The 15,086-nt window shown below is 41.2% G+C and overlaps 1 protein-coding gene across 2 annotated transcripts in view; it reads right to left on the minus strand.

Moving 5' to 3' along the window:
* Positions 1 to 9,364, minus strand: part of COLEC11 (collectin subfamily member 11) — a 40,888-nt gene extending 31,524 nt beyond the window's left edge. The window contains exon 1 of one of the 2 annotated variants that reach the window (XM_075747224.1): positions 9,116 to 9,364. The gene's annotated coding sequence lies outside the window, so the exon portion shown is untranslated. The remainder of the gene's footprint in view (positions 1 to 9,115) is intronic. The other variant, XM_075747225.1, reaches the window with a different exon arrangement.
* Between the last annotated feature and the right edge of the window lie 5,722 nt (positions 9,365 to 15,086).

The following is a 15,086-nucleotide window of genomic DNA, read 5'->3' on the forward strand; positions in this document are numbered from 1 at the left end:
CCTGATGTAGTTCTGCTGAAGTCAATGAGTTTATGTCAGAATTAACTTACTGTCATCTGTGCTGAAAATATAAAATCAGAGCTTCAGCAAAGGTGAGACAAAAATAGTGCCAGAAAGGGGTAAGTATGTGTTCAAAACCTGCAACTAGCAGGAGGTGGGACCCAAGGGACTTCTTGCCCTGAGTGCCAAATCTCTCACAATAACTCAAGCAGAATTTTATCTTTGTCTGTGTATCTGTCAGACATAACTAGAAATACTAAACAAAATTTCTCCCACAATGTTTTAATCAAAGTTCCTATTAGATGACAAGATTTCTGCCATAGCCTTGTTTGCAGATATAATTTACAGAAATAGTTTGTGATTTTGGGTGTCATTCTTGATATATGTCAGATCAAATTTAAAGGAGGTTCTAAGAATAAAGGGAAGCCACTTGGCTGCTACCCAGTCCTACCCAATGCTGCAAGTCTGGCACCTCAAAAAGTGAGCCACAAGACAGAGCACAGCTGGCATTAGGAGAGGCCTATCTATCAGAACAACATTGCTTAGATCCAGATCTCGAGCTAGCAGAAGTTATAAACAGACCTTTGGGTGGGAATCAACCGTTCTGGTTTAGGTGCTCGGTCTGAGAAAATCACCCTGAGCTCCCTGTACAATAAGTCAGAGAAAGGCACCTTGGTGTGGGGATTCATTTCATCCTAAAACAGGACAGATAATTGATTCTAGGGATACCTATTCTTTGCTCAATGTGACTTACTTGGCCTTATATGTATGTAAAGTTAGGTGAGCAGAGTCCCACTATCGCTAATTAGCTACGCCAATCTATGGGAGGGCTGACAGCAGCCTGGCTCCCCCGCTGCAGTCACACGTTACCCTCCCCTTCTCTGTACTGTCACCGGCCAGCAGCTGATCCCATCGTGAGCTACCACCAGCTGCTATGCCAGCAGAAAGCTATTCCTCTTTTTGTAATGTTATTTTTCAGTTGATTTAGTTCCTTGGTTCCTGGTGAGGAAAAAATGGCCATCCATTGCTGTGAAAAATGTTGCCAGCCAGGGAAAGAAATGCCCTTGGCAGCAGCCGAGATGGCCTTCAGTGCGTTACAAAACTGCCCCTGCATGCCAGCAGCATACAGAAAACAGAAAGATGCATAAGTGAAAGAAGTAAAGGGATTAAATTCACCAGAGGGAAAAAAAAAAACCCAAAAAAACCCCAACACACCCAACAGAACATTATTAGAGTGGGAACATTTTAAAAGGAGGAAAGGGATGGAAAGATACCAGGCTGCAATGGAAAATAATATCCAGCAAAAGGTACAGACCATAGGAGATACAACAACATGAGACATTTTGCAATAGCATTCAAGCCACCAAGAGTCATGGAAATGATCCAAGAGTGTTATCCTCATATGACAGGGACATACTTCTTGGAATGATATCCTCAATATAACAAAACACCATGGTACATAAGCATGCACAATCAAAATCTTACATTTGAACTGAGGCAGTGTCAATGCAATTTCAACAAAAAGTTATTTTTATTCTCAAACTGGGGATCTGCAGAGACCAAGTAACACTCTCCACATGAGCCTGTGCTGAACCTTTTATATGAGCTCCCAGGAGCCTTGGAAAAGGGGAGAAATAAAATTTATTGGTGACAAACACAAGCAACACCTTCAGTAAAATGGCCAAGCCTCAACACAAGAGAAAACTTAAGAGCATTGGAGCAAAAAGCAAGCCTCACAGGAAATGCAGCCACATATCTTCACTGGGCAAGTGAAGGGTCAACTTGATAGCAATAGTGCTGTTCAATGTCCTTTCACTCCTAGAGCCCTGAAACACCTTTCCAAGTGCAGAAAAGGGAAACCTACCAAAACAGCTCCCCAGATTAAGAGCAAGTAGATGATTGGTACATAGAAGTGGTTGTAGAAGCAAAACACAGTAAAAAAAAGTTTGTGTGAGTCTGACTTAGTAAAAAGCACAGGCAATGATATGCAATTCCTGCAGATAACTAGGCATTAACGAAGTTCTCAGAAGTCAAAGTACTCTTACACTAGTATGCTACAGCAGACTTTACACTAATCAGTCTGTATCTTTGGCAATAGTCATGATCCTACTAATAAGGTATGCCAAATGAAAGCCAGCTGAAATAATATTGTTCAGTGGCAAAACATTTCCCAGAGCAGCTCTTACATATATCACAACACATGCATTTGAAATCTTTTGCCATGTACAATGGACTTGTCTACAAATATTTTAAAAAACTGAGAATAAGTACAAGTGATTGCATTCAGGTTTGAGATGCTTTTGACAATCTCATCTCATTTGGAAAAAGAAATGTGAATTCAGAAAGAGAGAGAATGTATAGAACACAATTTGCAAACAAGGGCATTTATCTGAATTCATATAAACTGAAGGTGTTACTTCCTTTATCCGTGTACCACGATGCTTCTGCTATCAAAAGATTCTGGAGGGTGACAATTCCCTTTGGGAGTTTTTCATTAAAGTCCTTCCCCCTAACCAACTGCCCTGATTATTTTAATAATGCACATTTCTTGGGAAGAATATAACAAGCTATGTTAAGTAAGCGATAACTACTGGAATCTCCACCTGCTTTGGCACTCAGCAAATTCTCTAACAATAGCAGCAGATGCATTTTTCACACGGCTAGAACATGGCTGGAGACTAGTTGCACACAAATTAAGAAGCTGCACACCAGCTAAACAGCAATCACTTGAACCTCTGTGTGTATCTGTTCAGCATTTACAGGGCACTTACAGGAACAAAGCCTCATGCTACTGCTCTGATTTTGCAGCTACTAATAAAAGAAAAAGCTTTAGAGGTGATAAAGACTACACTGACCTTGGCCTGGCTGAAATCCCAGCATCTGCCCATTGACTTAAGCAAAGGAAGAATGAACAACAACAACGACACTTGCCATAGTTACTCGGTGCTGCCAAAAAGGTACGAGGAATCAACTCTGAACATATCAGAAACTCCCTGTATCCAACACTGTATTTGCAACATTTAACATCATCTTCCCTAAAATCAAGGAACAATGTGAATGCAATTATGTGCAAACTAAGTCTAAATGGGCAAATGCATGTTTAAATAGAGATTTGCTTAGAAGACAGTAAAAACTAGTGTGACCAGAATCACTTAACAAAGCACCTGACAGACCCTGGCATCAAGCGCCAACAGACTTCTTTTACACAAAAGGATGCACACGCATTGTTGTAGCTGATACAGCAACTTCCGTGGGCATATCAAGCTGGTGTTGCTTACACAGGCTTGACACATGCCATCCAGAAAATAAACTCAGGATTTGCAAGACATGGGATGTCCAGCTGGTCTCTTTTCAGATGAGAAGGTTTCAAGTTTATAGTAAAACTGCTCCAGCATCTATAGACAGCACTCTCTTTCAACAGTGTACTAAGTTCCCATTATACCCATAGCACTGTGGAAGTAGATGTAGCAGTGGGCACGGTCTGTTTGAAAGTCAATGGTCATTTAAAGCACTTTTGGTACATAAACGATTTACCTATCTCCACAAAACTTGTGTGTCATATGCAGAGGCAACTGTATTTATTATCTTCACAGTTTAAACTTAAATAGTCTAACCTGAATAATTCTGGAGACATGATACTCAAGCCATGCAGATATTTGGAAACTGGCAGAAATTCTCACATTCTAAGAAGAATGTCACAAGGACTTCTTTAGACAAATCAGGTTCATCTTTTCTATTTCCTCTACAAAACAAGCAAAGATTATCTGTGAATGCTCTGTGAAGACATATGTCTTGTCCTTTCAAAGACTGCCTTTGAAAATTCACAAGAAAGATGGTACTGAAAAAAAAATCTGTAATTCTCCCTTGAAGATTTAAGATTTAGGATTATGTTCAGAATTATTTAAATGGAGCAGACATAAGGAATTAGCTATGTATGTTGTTTAAGGATTTTAAACTAATTTTGAACTATTTAATTATATATTACTGTTATATGTTCATGCATTCATGAAAGTTTTATATAACATTAATAAAAAATAAAGTAGAGAGTGACTATAGAGGTTTTGGCACGCCACAATTGTATGAAAGGCAATTCTGACATGAAGGTATTAAACAGCAAAGGAAGAAAACCTCCAATAAAGATGTTTTTCAGCTGCAGCTCATAAGATGGCTCTCATTACACTATCTCACCTCATCCCTGCATTGGCTTTAAACTGCAAGCTCATTGCACAACTAGAGAGAAATGTTGCAAATGCATCTGTGATGCTTGTGACAAATCCACGACCCTGGATTCTCTGCAGCATGCACGAACAGTGCTTCTCTTGCTCTGCCACGCTCTCAGTGCCCGTTTCCTTAACATTTCTTGTACGTAACTCAACCAGTCTCTGATGGCTGACTGATAGTGTTCTCGTTAACACCCTTCTGACGAGACAGTTCATTGAGAGACATTTTTCTTTTCCTATGTAATACGACATTTTTTGCTGTTTCCTGTGCTAGGCCTTCATTACATTCTTGTCTGATGTTTTTATTTTGGTTGGCTGTAATTACCATGCCATCTAACATTGCCAGTTCCTTTACATATTTTTTTTAAAGCTCTTTGTTTTAATTCCCAAACATTAGACAATCTCTTATAAATCCTTCTCTGATGATAATAACATTCTACTTATATTAAATAATGTCCTTACAAAAACTTCCACACTTTCTTGTCTCCTCTTAACTCCAATATAATCAACAGCCTTTGGTATACAAGATTCATTTAAAGAAAGCCTTTTAAAATTGATGCAAGTTATTTTGGTGCCTTCTTTAGTAAAGGTGAAGGATTTATGAATCCTTCAGTCTCTGGGCAGTGCATTCTTTAGCCAGCCAAGCATTACCTTCATTAAGCTTCATTGTCCAGCCCTTAACAGCATGGAAATGAGCAGAGTGCCCCCAGCATTCAGACCAAACAGAGACCAAATCAACTCCTGATCCGTGGTCTCTTGGAGGCCCATAGACTATTTCTATGGAGTCCACTGAAGATGAATAAATGCATGCCTGTTACCAGCAAGTCTCAATATCTGCTAAAATCATCAGCACCATGACAGGAAAATTTGCCGGGATCTACAACTAAGCCTGAAAAATCACTCAAACAAAAAATCTTAGAGTGCTATCTGTAGGATTTCTTGTTATTATTTATGCTTATTACAGTTAGTGAATCATACTAATAGGACAAAAAACAACCAAAACACAAAGCAAGCCATGCTTAAGACCAAAGATGGGCATCATGAACCTGACATAGTTTCATTCTTCAAGGTCCCCACTCAAAAACCAGCCAGAGTTGAAGCAGTTTCTCTTTCCACTCTCCATCCTTTGCCCCCATTCTTCAGCCCTAAACCTCCAGATGAGAGCTGCTTAAGTCAACACTCGAAACTCTGCCACTGAATCTGTACCTGTGACCTCTTCCCAAGTCCAAACGAAGCATCCAAAACCACAGCCACCTTAAGAGGCAGGAGGTTCCTGAGGTTTTGTCAGAAAACTTACCTGGGTGCCTAAGCTCTTCTTACTGCACAGACCAGAGAGCCAACATCTTTCCTGAAGAGAGGAACAAGACACTATTTCCTTCACCTAACCCATTTATGCCCATTAAGGAAACGCATCCGAACTCCTTCAGTCTCCTGTAAGCACACTGTAAACAGGAAGGTTAACAGAAAACACTGCCACTCCCTTCCAAAACATGGTGGGGACATGCCTTTCTGTTGCAGACTAGCTTCTTATAGGAATGCTCATGCCAAAGGAATAGACTTCCCTGGACTGTTCAGGGTGTCTCTTTTTTTCTTTTCTAAAATCAAAGCAGTATCAACATCAGAAACTGTCTTGGGAGCTGTGGACACAATCTTGGATGTTCAGTGGTCCCACTTCCATATTACTGTGTCAGTTAGTGACGATGGCACCTATCCAGCAGACGAGAGGTGTGGGTTTGAAGCAGTGCAATGAACTGGATACCGATCTCCTGCTTCCCAGGTAAGTGTCCCCAGCCAGTAGATTATTACATGACAGGTGGGTGGCAGTAGTCCATTTTTCAAAAAGAACTGTAGAAAACTGTTTTCAGAGACAGTTTTCAAAGACTCCATGCCTGAAGAACAACTGGGCACACACATTCAAGGCAAGGTTCCAGCTTCTGGAACTCAACTTCTGCAGGCCCTTGGCACTGAAAGTGGTGCATTTACCCGCTCCCACATCCAAAGGGAATCCCGAAGCATCTCCCTCACAAGCATTTTCCAGCCAGCTGCTGTGGCCATCACATGCTTTGCTGGCTGTAGAGAGTAATTTTCTTCAGCACTCAGCTCTCCTCCGTTCGCTCCATATAGCACATAAACATTGTGGATTCTTGGTCTGGAGCCAGGTATCTAACTTGCAGCATTGTGAAACAATTTATTCATGTCCACCTTTCATTCAAGTGCTTTATTGTTGGACTAGATGATCTTTAAAGGGCCATTCCAACACAAAGCATTCTATGATTCAGTGGAGAAGGAAACCAATGTAAACCCTGAAACTCCTCACTCTCTGCCTTATTGCTCTGTTTTGGCCTCCAGGACACCTTATGGGCCTTCTAACCAATTTTCTGATACAGTTTTAAGGAGCAGCATCCAAACAGTCATAGTAGCTAAGGATCCTTGGATCTTAAGTAGTAAGAGACTGGTCCAGCAATGCAGAGCTTGAGCAGACCAGCTTCAGTTCTCTTCTTGCCCACACACTTACACAACTAGGCAAATCACCTAGGACTAGTTGGGTTTTAATTTTGTTTTGGTTTTTTTTTTTTTTTTTTGAAGAGACACTTAGATGGGTGAGATAAGACATTGATTTTCAAAATCACCTCTTTCTAAAGCTTCATGCTCCTAGTAGGTTGTTTTTCTCTTAAGAGTTTATCTAGCTCTTAAAATCCAGCCGTACTCCCTTGCAGCTTTCAGTTCCAAATATATAAAATACATATATTTTTAGCACGGAAGTTGACAGAAGCACTAACAAAGCCTTAGAAATATTCTGAAAAGTTCCCTCCCTTGTACTGGTGCTTGCATGGCTAAAAACATCAGAAGGCTTTAAGCCTTCTATTGACACATCAAACTCTCTTGAAAGGTCCTACTGTCAAGGCCCATAAGCAGGATGGTCTGTGGCTCACATGCAAACCAGAAGGAAGCATTCGAACTTTAAGAAGCTGCTAGATAGTTATTGATAGGCTTTTCCTACATTTGATGACTTACAAGCCCAGTCTGTTCCTCTTTCACTGGACTACTTTTCCCAAAATACATCCTAATGCTCCTCTCATCAAGGGAAAGCAGAACATGAGCCCCTGACCGCGCAGCCTTACCGGAAACATGGTTCAGCTGTGAAGTCCAGCCAGTGGTGAAATGCAATGCAAAGCACAAACTACACTTCCCAGGAGACACCATGAGAATATTTCTGGCTAAACTCTTCTGGTTTTCAGCCAAAATACTTTGACAAAAGAACTAAACTACCCCAGAAAACTGTTGCTTTTCTTAAAAAAAGCTACTTTGCCAAAAGCCTTCAAAAGGATTCTCGTTCAAGAGTATTTGGACAGCCCTAAAGCTGACTAAACAAAGCTTTAGAAAGTATAAAATCACTCAAAAGTAATCAGAAAAAATGCCCTTCAACATAATGTACAACTTAGAAATTACACAGTAGATTGCTGCTGCTTCCACACTGCAATTCTCTGCTGACTGTAGTACTATGTCATGTTTAAAATGCCATTTTTACCATGAATTTAAGCTACATATTCTCTTTCATGTATAAAACCCATCAATTTCATTTTAACAGATACATCTAAGAATTTTCTGAAAGATGGTCCAAACATTTTTAAAAGGAATACTTGGAAGTATTACTCCTTGTCTACAATATGTGCATACCTTATTTATGCTGCATCGGTAGAAGCACTAATAAAATTTAGGGATATGTCTAACAAGTTGTCACAGATTAAAAGATTTTAATGCCATTGTTATGAGACCTTTAAACCAGTGTTTGTTTTCTGTTCTCTGATTACTATGCCTTAAATGATCATGATCATGTAAACAATCATATAGATATAAAATATGAAAGATCTCAGCTACAGAGAGGGAAACATCGGGCAATATTTTCCTGCTACGTTTTTCAAATCTTTCAATACCCAAGGATCAAAGTTGTAGTACTTCCAGTCCAGAGGCTCTTTCTGTTTCACTGTACAAGTGTGAAGTTGGGTATTTCAGTTCTCCCCAGAAATTTGATTTTCCTAGAAGACAACCCCCTTCCTAAATTTCACCCCCCTCCACACTGAGCACATATGTATGAATGCACAGAGGTCAGCATGGAAACTCACGAGTCCCTTTATGAATCCTGCTTTTCATACCTCATGACTGAAAAGCAGGTATGTGGCCTTCTGGTTACTAAAGTATGGCTTATGCTCATATTCCAGCTCATTTAGACAAGATTTTATAACTTTACACATCCTTAAATTTCATTAAACCTTCCTGTATACCATTACTTCCAAGCTGATTTGGTTTACACTGAGTTTACTCTTAATTACTCAGTGGTGTAATTCTAGCCCTTTCTGGATCTTCTGTCATCCACTTCATTTCTGCAATGTCAGTCTTCATTCCCTGCTTAGCAGCTGTATTAAAAGCTCACTTTTTAAAGTAGAAAACAGCCAGCCACTTAGGAATAAAAGTAGAGGGATGGATAAAAGCACTTAGCATTTCCAAAATTAAACTGAGATATTGATTATCTGTTACTAGGGATCACAACTGATTAATGAACTGCAACGAGTTCCAATTGCGGGAAAAATTAAAGTTCATATACTGCTTTGTCCTTCCCCGCTCAAAGGAAAGCAACCTCTTCCAATGGCATTTGTACGTTTTAAATACAAACCGCACACTAAACAGGAATTCAGTGATCTAACCCACATGGGCGCCTCTCAGCAGAACAGTCCAACGTTATCTGATAGATTCGAGTGAGCTCTTATTTCCCTTACCTTCCCCTACTACGTGGGGATCATCAGTCATATTCTGCCACTTACAAGGCATCCCCTAACAAACACCCAGGCTTTTTCCTCTACGTGCTTCTACAGAGTGAAAGTATAAAAGTCTCTTACCTTATGGTTGCTGAGAAAACGGGAACTGCAGAACGCTCTGTGCCTGCAGGGACACTGCACAGATGAACCTCATTGCTGCTGTTTACAGAAGTCTGACAGTTTTTAATTTGAAAAGAGGTTGTCTTTTGCTTTTCGACAGTTCAACAAATCAGACAAAACAGTTGCAAGTGTTATCTGTAAACAGCTTCCTGTTTGAAATAGATCAGCTGTCCTGCAGGACAATAATTAGGAAAGAAGTGTGGGAAAGCTGAAGAGGTCCATGATGTAAGCTTTTTATTTTGGGAATGTACTTTTTTGGGAATGCACTCTTACTCTCCCCTCCTCCTCTCTAGCAGAGAACCCCTTTTTAACCATTTACATCTATTCAGCTCTAAGCCATATGCGCACACTGCCTCAGCACAGGGCTTTTCTTGCTATGCTTCAGTGAACATAAAACCACACAAAATGCAGCACCGAATGCGAGCATCTTCTGTGGGTAATTCACACACTCTCCCCATACTGAAATTCTCTCAATTCTTGCAATTGGCTGTAGCATTCTTGACTCGAATAAAACATGCAACTATTTCAGAGCTGAGTCTCAATGCTCCAAAGTAACACAAATGCTAAATTATCCATATGGCAGGCTTCTTCATGAAATTTTGGGGGTTGGAGTTTTGGAGTGTTGTTTGGGGGGGGGGGGGGGGTTTAACACCTTTTGATATCACTTTCATGTCAATCGGAAGGGGAAAAAAAGGAGACAGAAATCCTTCACTATAGCTTCCAAATAGTTGTACAATTCTGGTTTTCATCTTAAACATCTAGACTAGTTTGAGCCCTGGGTAAACTGCAGTACTGCACATATCTTCAGGCAGGAAAAAACTGGGGGCAGCCAATTGTGGGAAGCAGGACTTTGAGAACACCTCCCTCTTGCTGTTACAGCAGTTTATACTTCAACAGGTATTACTGGCATCACTCAACTTCCAGGGCAAACACAGAGTACTACTTATGACTATACTAATTAATACCCTCTAATGAATAGCTGTGGTGGGCGCTGCAATACAAGTTGATGACACCTGGTACTGATGCACTCTTTTTCCTGCTTTCCTCACAAGCTGTCGTGTCCTCTCCCCGGCCCTGGGGTGTGCACTGCAGCTCCCGCTTTGCCAGCTCACAGCACCGCACAGGCTGAGCGGCTTCGCTGGCGAAAACAAAAACAGGTACCGCAGGTATCACAGCACTGAAGAGGTAGTGCTGCCTCATACTCAGGACTCATCGTGAGCTACCTTCATAAAGGCAGACCCTTCCTAAACCACGCTGCTTCCATGTTGGGCTGGAACCTAGCTACCCTCCTCCATTGCTATAAACTCCTGTATTTTAACACACACCAAACAATCATGAAAAGTTAAGAACTGATGATTGCTTCCAGATTACACCAGTAAAGAAAGGACGAAATGGTAGAACATGAACGTAACTGTGTACGGACCACACAAACTCTAATTTGAAAGTTCAGTTTTATGCATACAAGCCCTATTAGTTCAGTGGAGGAAGAAGGCAATTAGCAGGATTGGGCCCTTGCAGCACTCTGGCAGCAACTTGCCAAGAGAAATGTTTGATGTAAAGAATGCAGCAAAGCGACTGCAGTCCAAGCCTTTGAAGATCATATTACGATGGCAAAGGCAATGTCCATTTACATACATATCTGCTCTCCCTGTAAACACAGGCAAATAACATTGAGGCCAGAAACAGAATTCAAGGGAGAAATAGAGCCACTTCAGGAATAGTTAGTAGAAAAGGTAGGATTAAACACTGGGGAAACAGAAGTGAAAAATAAACAGAAATGACCAGAGTTCAAATGGAAAGGGCAAACGCTATAAACGCAGTGGAAGTGTTTTCTCTAGGAAAATGCAAAATAAGCAAGTACATGGTTTTCTTCCACCTAAGAGAGAAAAGGATGCAGTCCCCTTACAGAAAGGCGTAAGCATCCTTCACCCACCCAGAAAGCCAACTAGAAAGCTGTGTAGCCACATTGGGGCATTATCTAAATCAAGCTAGTATGTGCAAACTGGGCTACTGATGCATGGACTACACGGGAGCAGCTTAAGCCATCACCAGGTCACAACAGCTGTTGGCTATTAAGCTAAAGTTTTTCGTTATGTCAATATGCCTGTGAGAAACTAGCATTTCAAGAGCTGATTCACAAATCTTTCAGCCACCCTTGCCAGATGCAGAGGGACAGCCTTCACAGGCTCAGGCACACAGCAAGACACACCAGCCAGACCAGCTACCTCAGCTTGACCCACAACCCAACATTCACCCAGCCTTTAAGCTCAGGTTAAACACCATGTTGACACAACTATGGATAGAAGAAACCAACCAAAACCACACAGACAAAAGCAAATTTGCTGTAAAAGGACAATAACAAGTCATCTGCTAGAAAACAGGAAAAAATGTTTATACATTTTAGGAGCCCTCAGGCAAATTTTTTCTACTCTCCACATAAGTCAGTTGGCATCATCTTTGTGTCTGTAAAAGCATTAAACATAATACCTATTTAAAGCCACAATGGCCATTTAAAAATGTTGTTATGAGAGGATGACAATGCCCTAATTCTCCCATTGGCAAAACATCCAATAGTATCAGCAACATTCCCCATCAGATTTTCCCAGGGGATGAAAATTGCCAATACCCAAACTCCTTAATCAATATCCGAGCTTAATTCCTGGAGCCCAGCTTATCACAGGCCATCACAAATGCTGTTCCAGTTCTTGAAAGTAAGGGCTGCCTTGCTCACCAGCCCTTAGAAAGTCTCCCAAGGTGAACTCCCAAAATGAGGCAAGGAGATGCAGTGGATGCACAAGTCCTCCATGGTTCAGATCGGCACACCGGCACACTGTGTGCATCCCCTCCTCTCCCGAGACAACGTAATGATGTGTCCCATTCCCTCTGGCTTCACCTAATTGTTTAGCCAAGAAAACAGGAAACAACATTAAACATCAAAATACACCTGGGAAAACCCACTCTGTACAGCTGTCCTTGTGAAGATACCCCTTTGAACCCCGTTCCCTCAGCGCAGCCCCAGAGGACAGACAGCACCACTCTGTTGCTATGGACAGGGAGACACCAGAAGCTGTCCTTACCACCTCTTCTGTGCAAAACACGAGACGTTTGGTGCAAAAGGTCAGTGCAGAAACAGCAACGTGGGTTTAGCTTTGTTTGTAGCTGTGTAAAATGTGGCCTTCAACTTCATTAGTGGTCTTGCACTAACCTTTTTTGCACAGAATTTCTGAGCAGCATTCACTGCAGCAGTAGTACAGAAAATTCTTTTTCTGTTACTTCCCATCTCTAAAGTTTGCATAATCTCTTCAGTGCCTGGCTTTAATTTTATCTTTGCTGCTTCAGGGACAGATCAAAACTGAGCCAGACGTGTCAGCACAATATCCAATAATGAAAAACATTAGCTATTAATCATTTAGCAACACCTAGCAGCAATTGCTCATTGCTAAGCCTACAAATCATTTTCCTGAAAAAGAGTAACTGGAGGGTAGAGGAGGGATACCTGCAGACTGTAACAAATCCAACAAACTTTCTCTACTTGATCACAAGACATAAATAAGAACCTTTACATGTAACTCTCTGTAGGGAACAGAGCACTAGTACAAAGAGACGCTCGTGTCACTTCTTTCTCTTGCTCTCAGCAGAACACAGGTTTTCCACACAAGCACTCTTAAGGCAGGCAGCACAGCCACTTCGTTATAAAGGGGTCAACCATTCACACTGATCAATGCTGCAGCCAGGCCCGTGTGGAGGACGGGAAAACTCACACTCCCTCAGCCTAACCACAAGACTTCTTTTTATGAGACTTCATGACTTTCTGTAATCAGTGTCTTTTTTCCCCACAAAGAGGAAAAGGTCTAGCTTTTCAGCATTGCTCTAGTTTTTTGATGTAACAGAGAATCAAACTCAGGCCTCCCACTTAGAATTTAGGAAAAATGAAGGCATAGGAAATAGATTCCTCCAGTCTGTAACACAGGAGTGATAGGATTTTCCTTTTAACACTGTTCAGTATGAGGATCACTACATTAAAACTAGCCAGGTATACTCGAGGGGCTAATCAGACACGATGTTATCATGCAATCAAATTATCATATTAATACAAGACAGGTCAAGCACTTACCACCCAAAACTTTAAGCAAGTCCTGCCACACTAGAACTGTAACATATCTATACACCTTTTCAAAGGGAAATCAACAGGGAGCAGCTTTCCTCATTAAAAAAAAATGTATTTGAAGAAATTTATGAAAGGATTCATATGGAATAGACAATGAAAGCTCTAACATCAGGTGCAAGTCTCAAGAGCACCTAACAGATGTAAAGCCCTTGCTTCTTACTGTGGGCTACTGCAGGAAAAAATTGGTCTTTTCACACCCTTCAGTATGTGACTGCCTCTTCACATTGACACTATACCAACGTCCTACAGCTGCACAGGGTCTTGGTATAGAATGCCCCATCACTTTTTTGCGGACCAGCTGGTAAACTCCTGAGGAGCCACGTGTTCAGAGTTCAACTGCACCAGCACATGAAATGCATAGGAAAAGTCTAGCATCATCTCATACGGAGTCTGTTTAGGTTAAGGTAACTTTTGACACCAATATTCCTGCAGCCTCATTAGCACTTGACCAGATGGCATCAACTGACTTTCCAGATTGCAGGCATACACTTGATAGGCTTGTCAAGGGACAAAGGGAGTTGTCTGCCTGTATCACTGACACTAACACACAAGGGAGTCTGTGAATAAAGGTAAACTAGGACTAAAGTCTTTTGCAAAGCACACAGCCTGGTATTTTTATGCCACAAAAATCCACCTTTACTTGCAGCTTAGTTGACATAAGAACCATAAATGGCTTTGACAGCATTATCCTTTCACTCAAAGAATTTGCTTATGGGGCCACCATGGGCCTTTGCATTTCATATAGTTCAAAGGGCTTGCAACAAGAGCCAAGAAAAATCTATAGCCAGCTGGCAATGCCTGGGAACATTTGCAATCTTCACATTTTTACTAGATTTCTCCTCCCCCGCTTACCCCCCTCCCAGCACTTCAAAACTAGAAACACTACTGACATTTTTATTACTATGAAGAAATCAAACCTGTGCTACTTTTTACCATGAAACAGGAAATGCTGTCTACTGAAGTCTGCTGTCTGAGCCTCACCTCTCCTTCCAGATGTTACACAGCCCCAGCAGACTCACCAACCTCTAACTAAAGGTAGTTAACATCTGGTAAGTCTCCAAATACTCCCCAGACTGCTTCTTCCAACCCACACCAGCAAGAATCTATTTGCACAGGCGACCATCTGCAATTGCTGTAGTGGGAAGTTTACTAACATGTCTGACTTCAGACTAGAGTTATTTTGCAGGGGCTGGGGTGTATGTATGTGCTTCCAACCTGAGTAATGCCCATTTTAACAATGGGAACTTGAATTCCAAAGTTCTGGCGCTCCTTCTGCTATAAGATCTTTTGTGACTACTCTCCACATAAGCAGCCAGGATTCAGGGTTACTAAATATCTACAACTCCCCTCATCTAACTCTTAAGGGAAGTTGATGAATTCACTTCTGCTGAATCATCCCAGATGAACAATAAGTCATCAAGGAATAAATAAGGAATGAAGTTATACTCCAGAGACAGAAGTTTGAAAAGGAGAGAAAAAGGCCTTAAGGTAAGCCAACTTCTTCAAAGATACAGCCTGATTTTTGTGCAAATATTCAAGCATTGTCAGTAAGCAGCAGGAAATTAACTACTAATTGCAACAGGGCACATGCGTTTTCCTTGTCCTCTTTGCACTGCCTGCACCAAAACTAATGGCATACGGCTATCTGTCCTGCCCTACTAAACAGAAGTTATGCTATGACTTAAAAGCCTTCCCTTTTTCAATGCAAAAACAATGCAGAACTTGTTTGAACCTTTTAGTTTTTCACAACTAAAGAGAGCTATC

Source organism: Balearica regulorum, chromosome 3 (assembly GCF_011004875.1).
Source record: "Balearica regulorum gibbericeps isolate bBalReg1 chromosome 3, bBalReg1.pri, whole genome shotgun sequence".
Taxonomy (NCBI): domain Eukaryota; kingdom Metazoa; phylum Chordata; class Aves; order Gruiformes; family Gruidae; genus Balearica; species Balearica regulorum.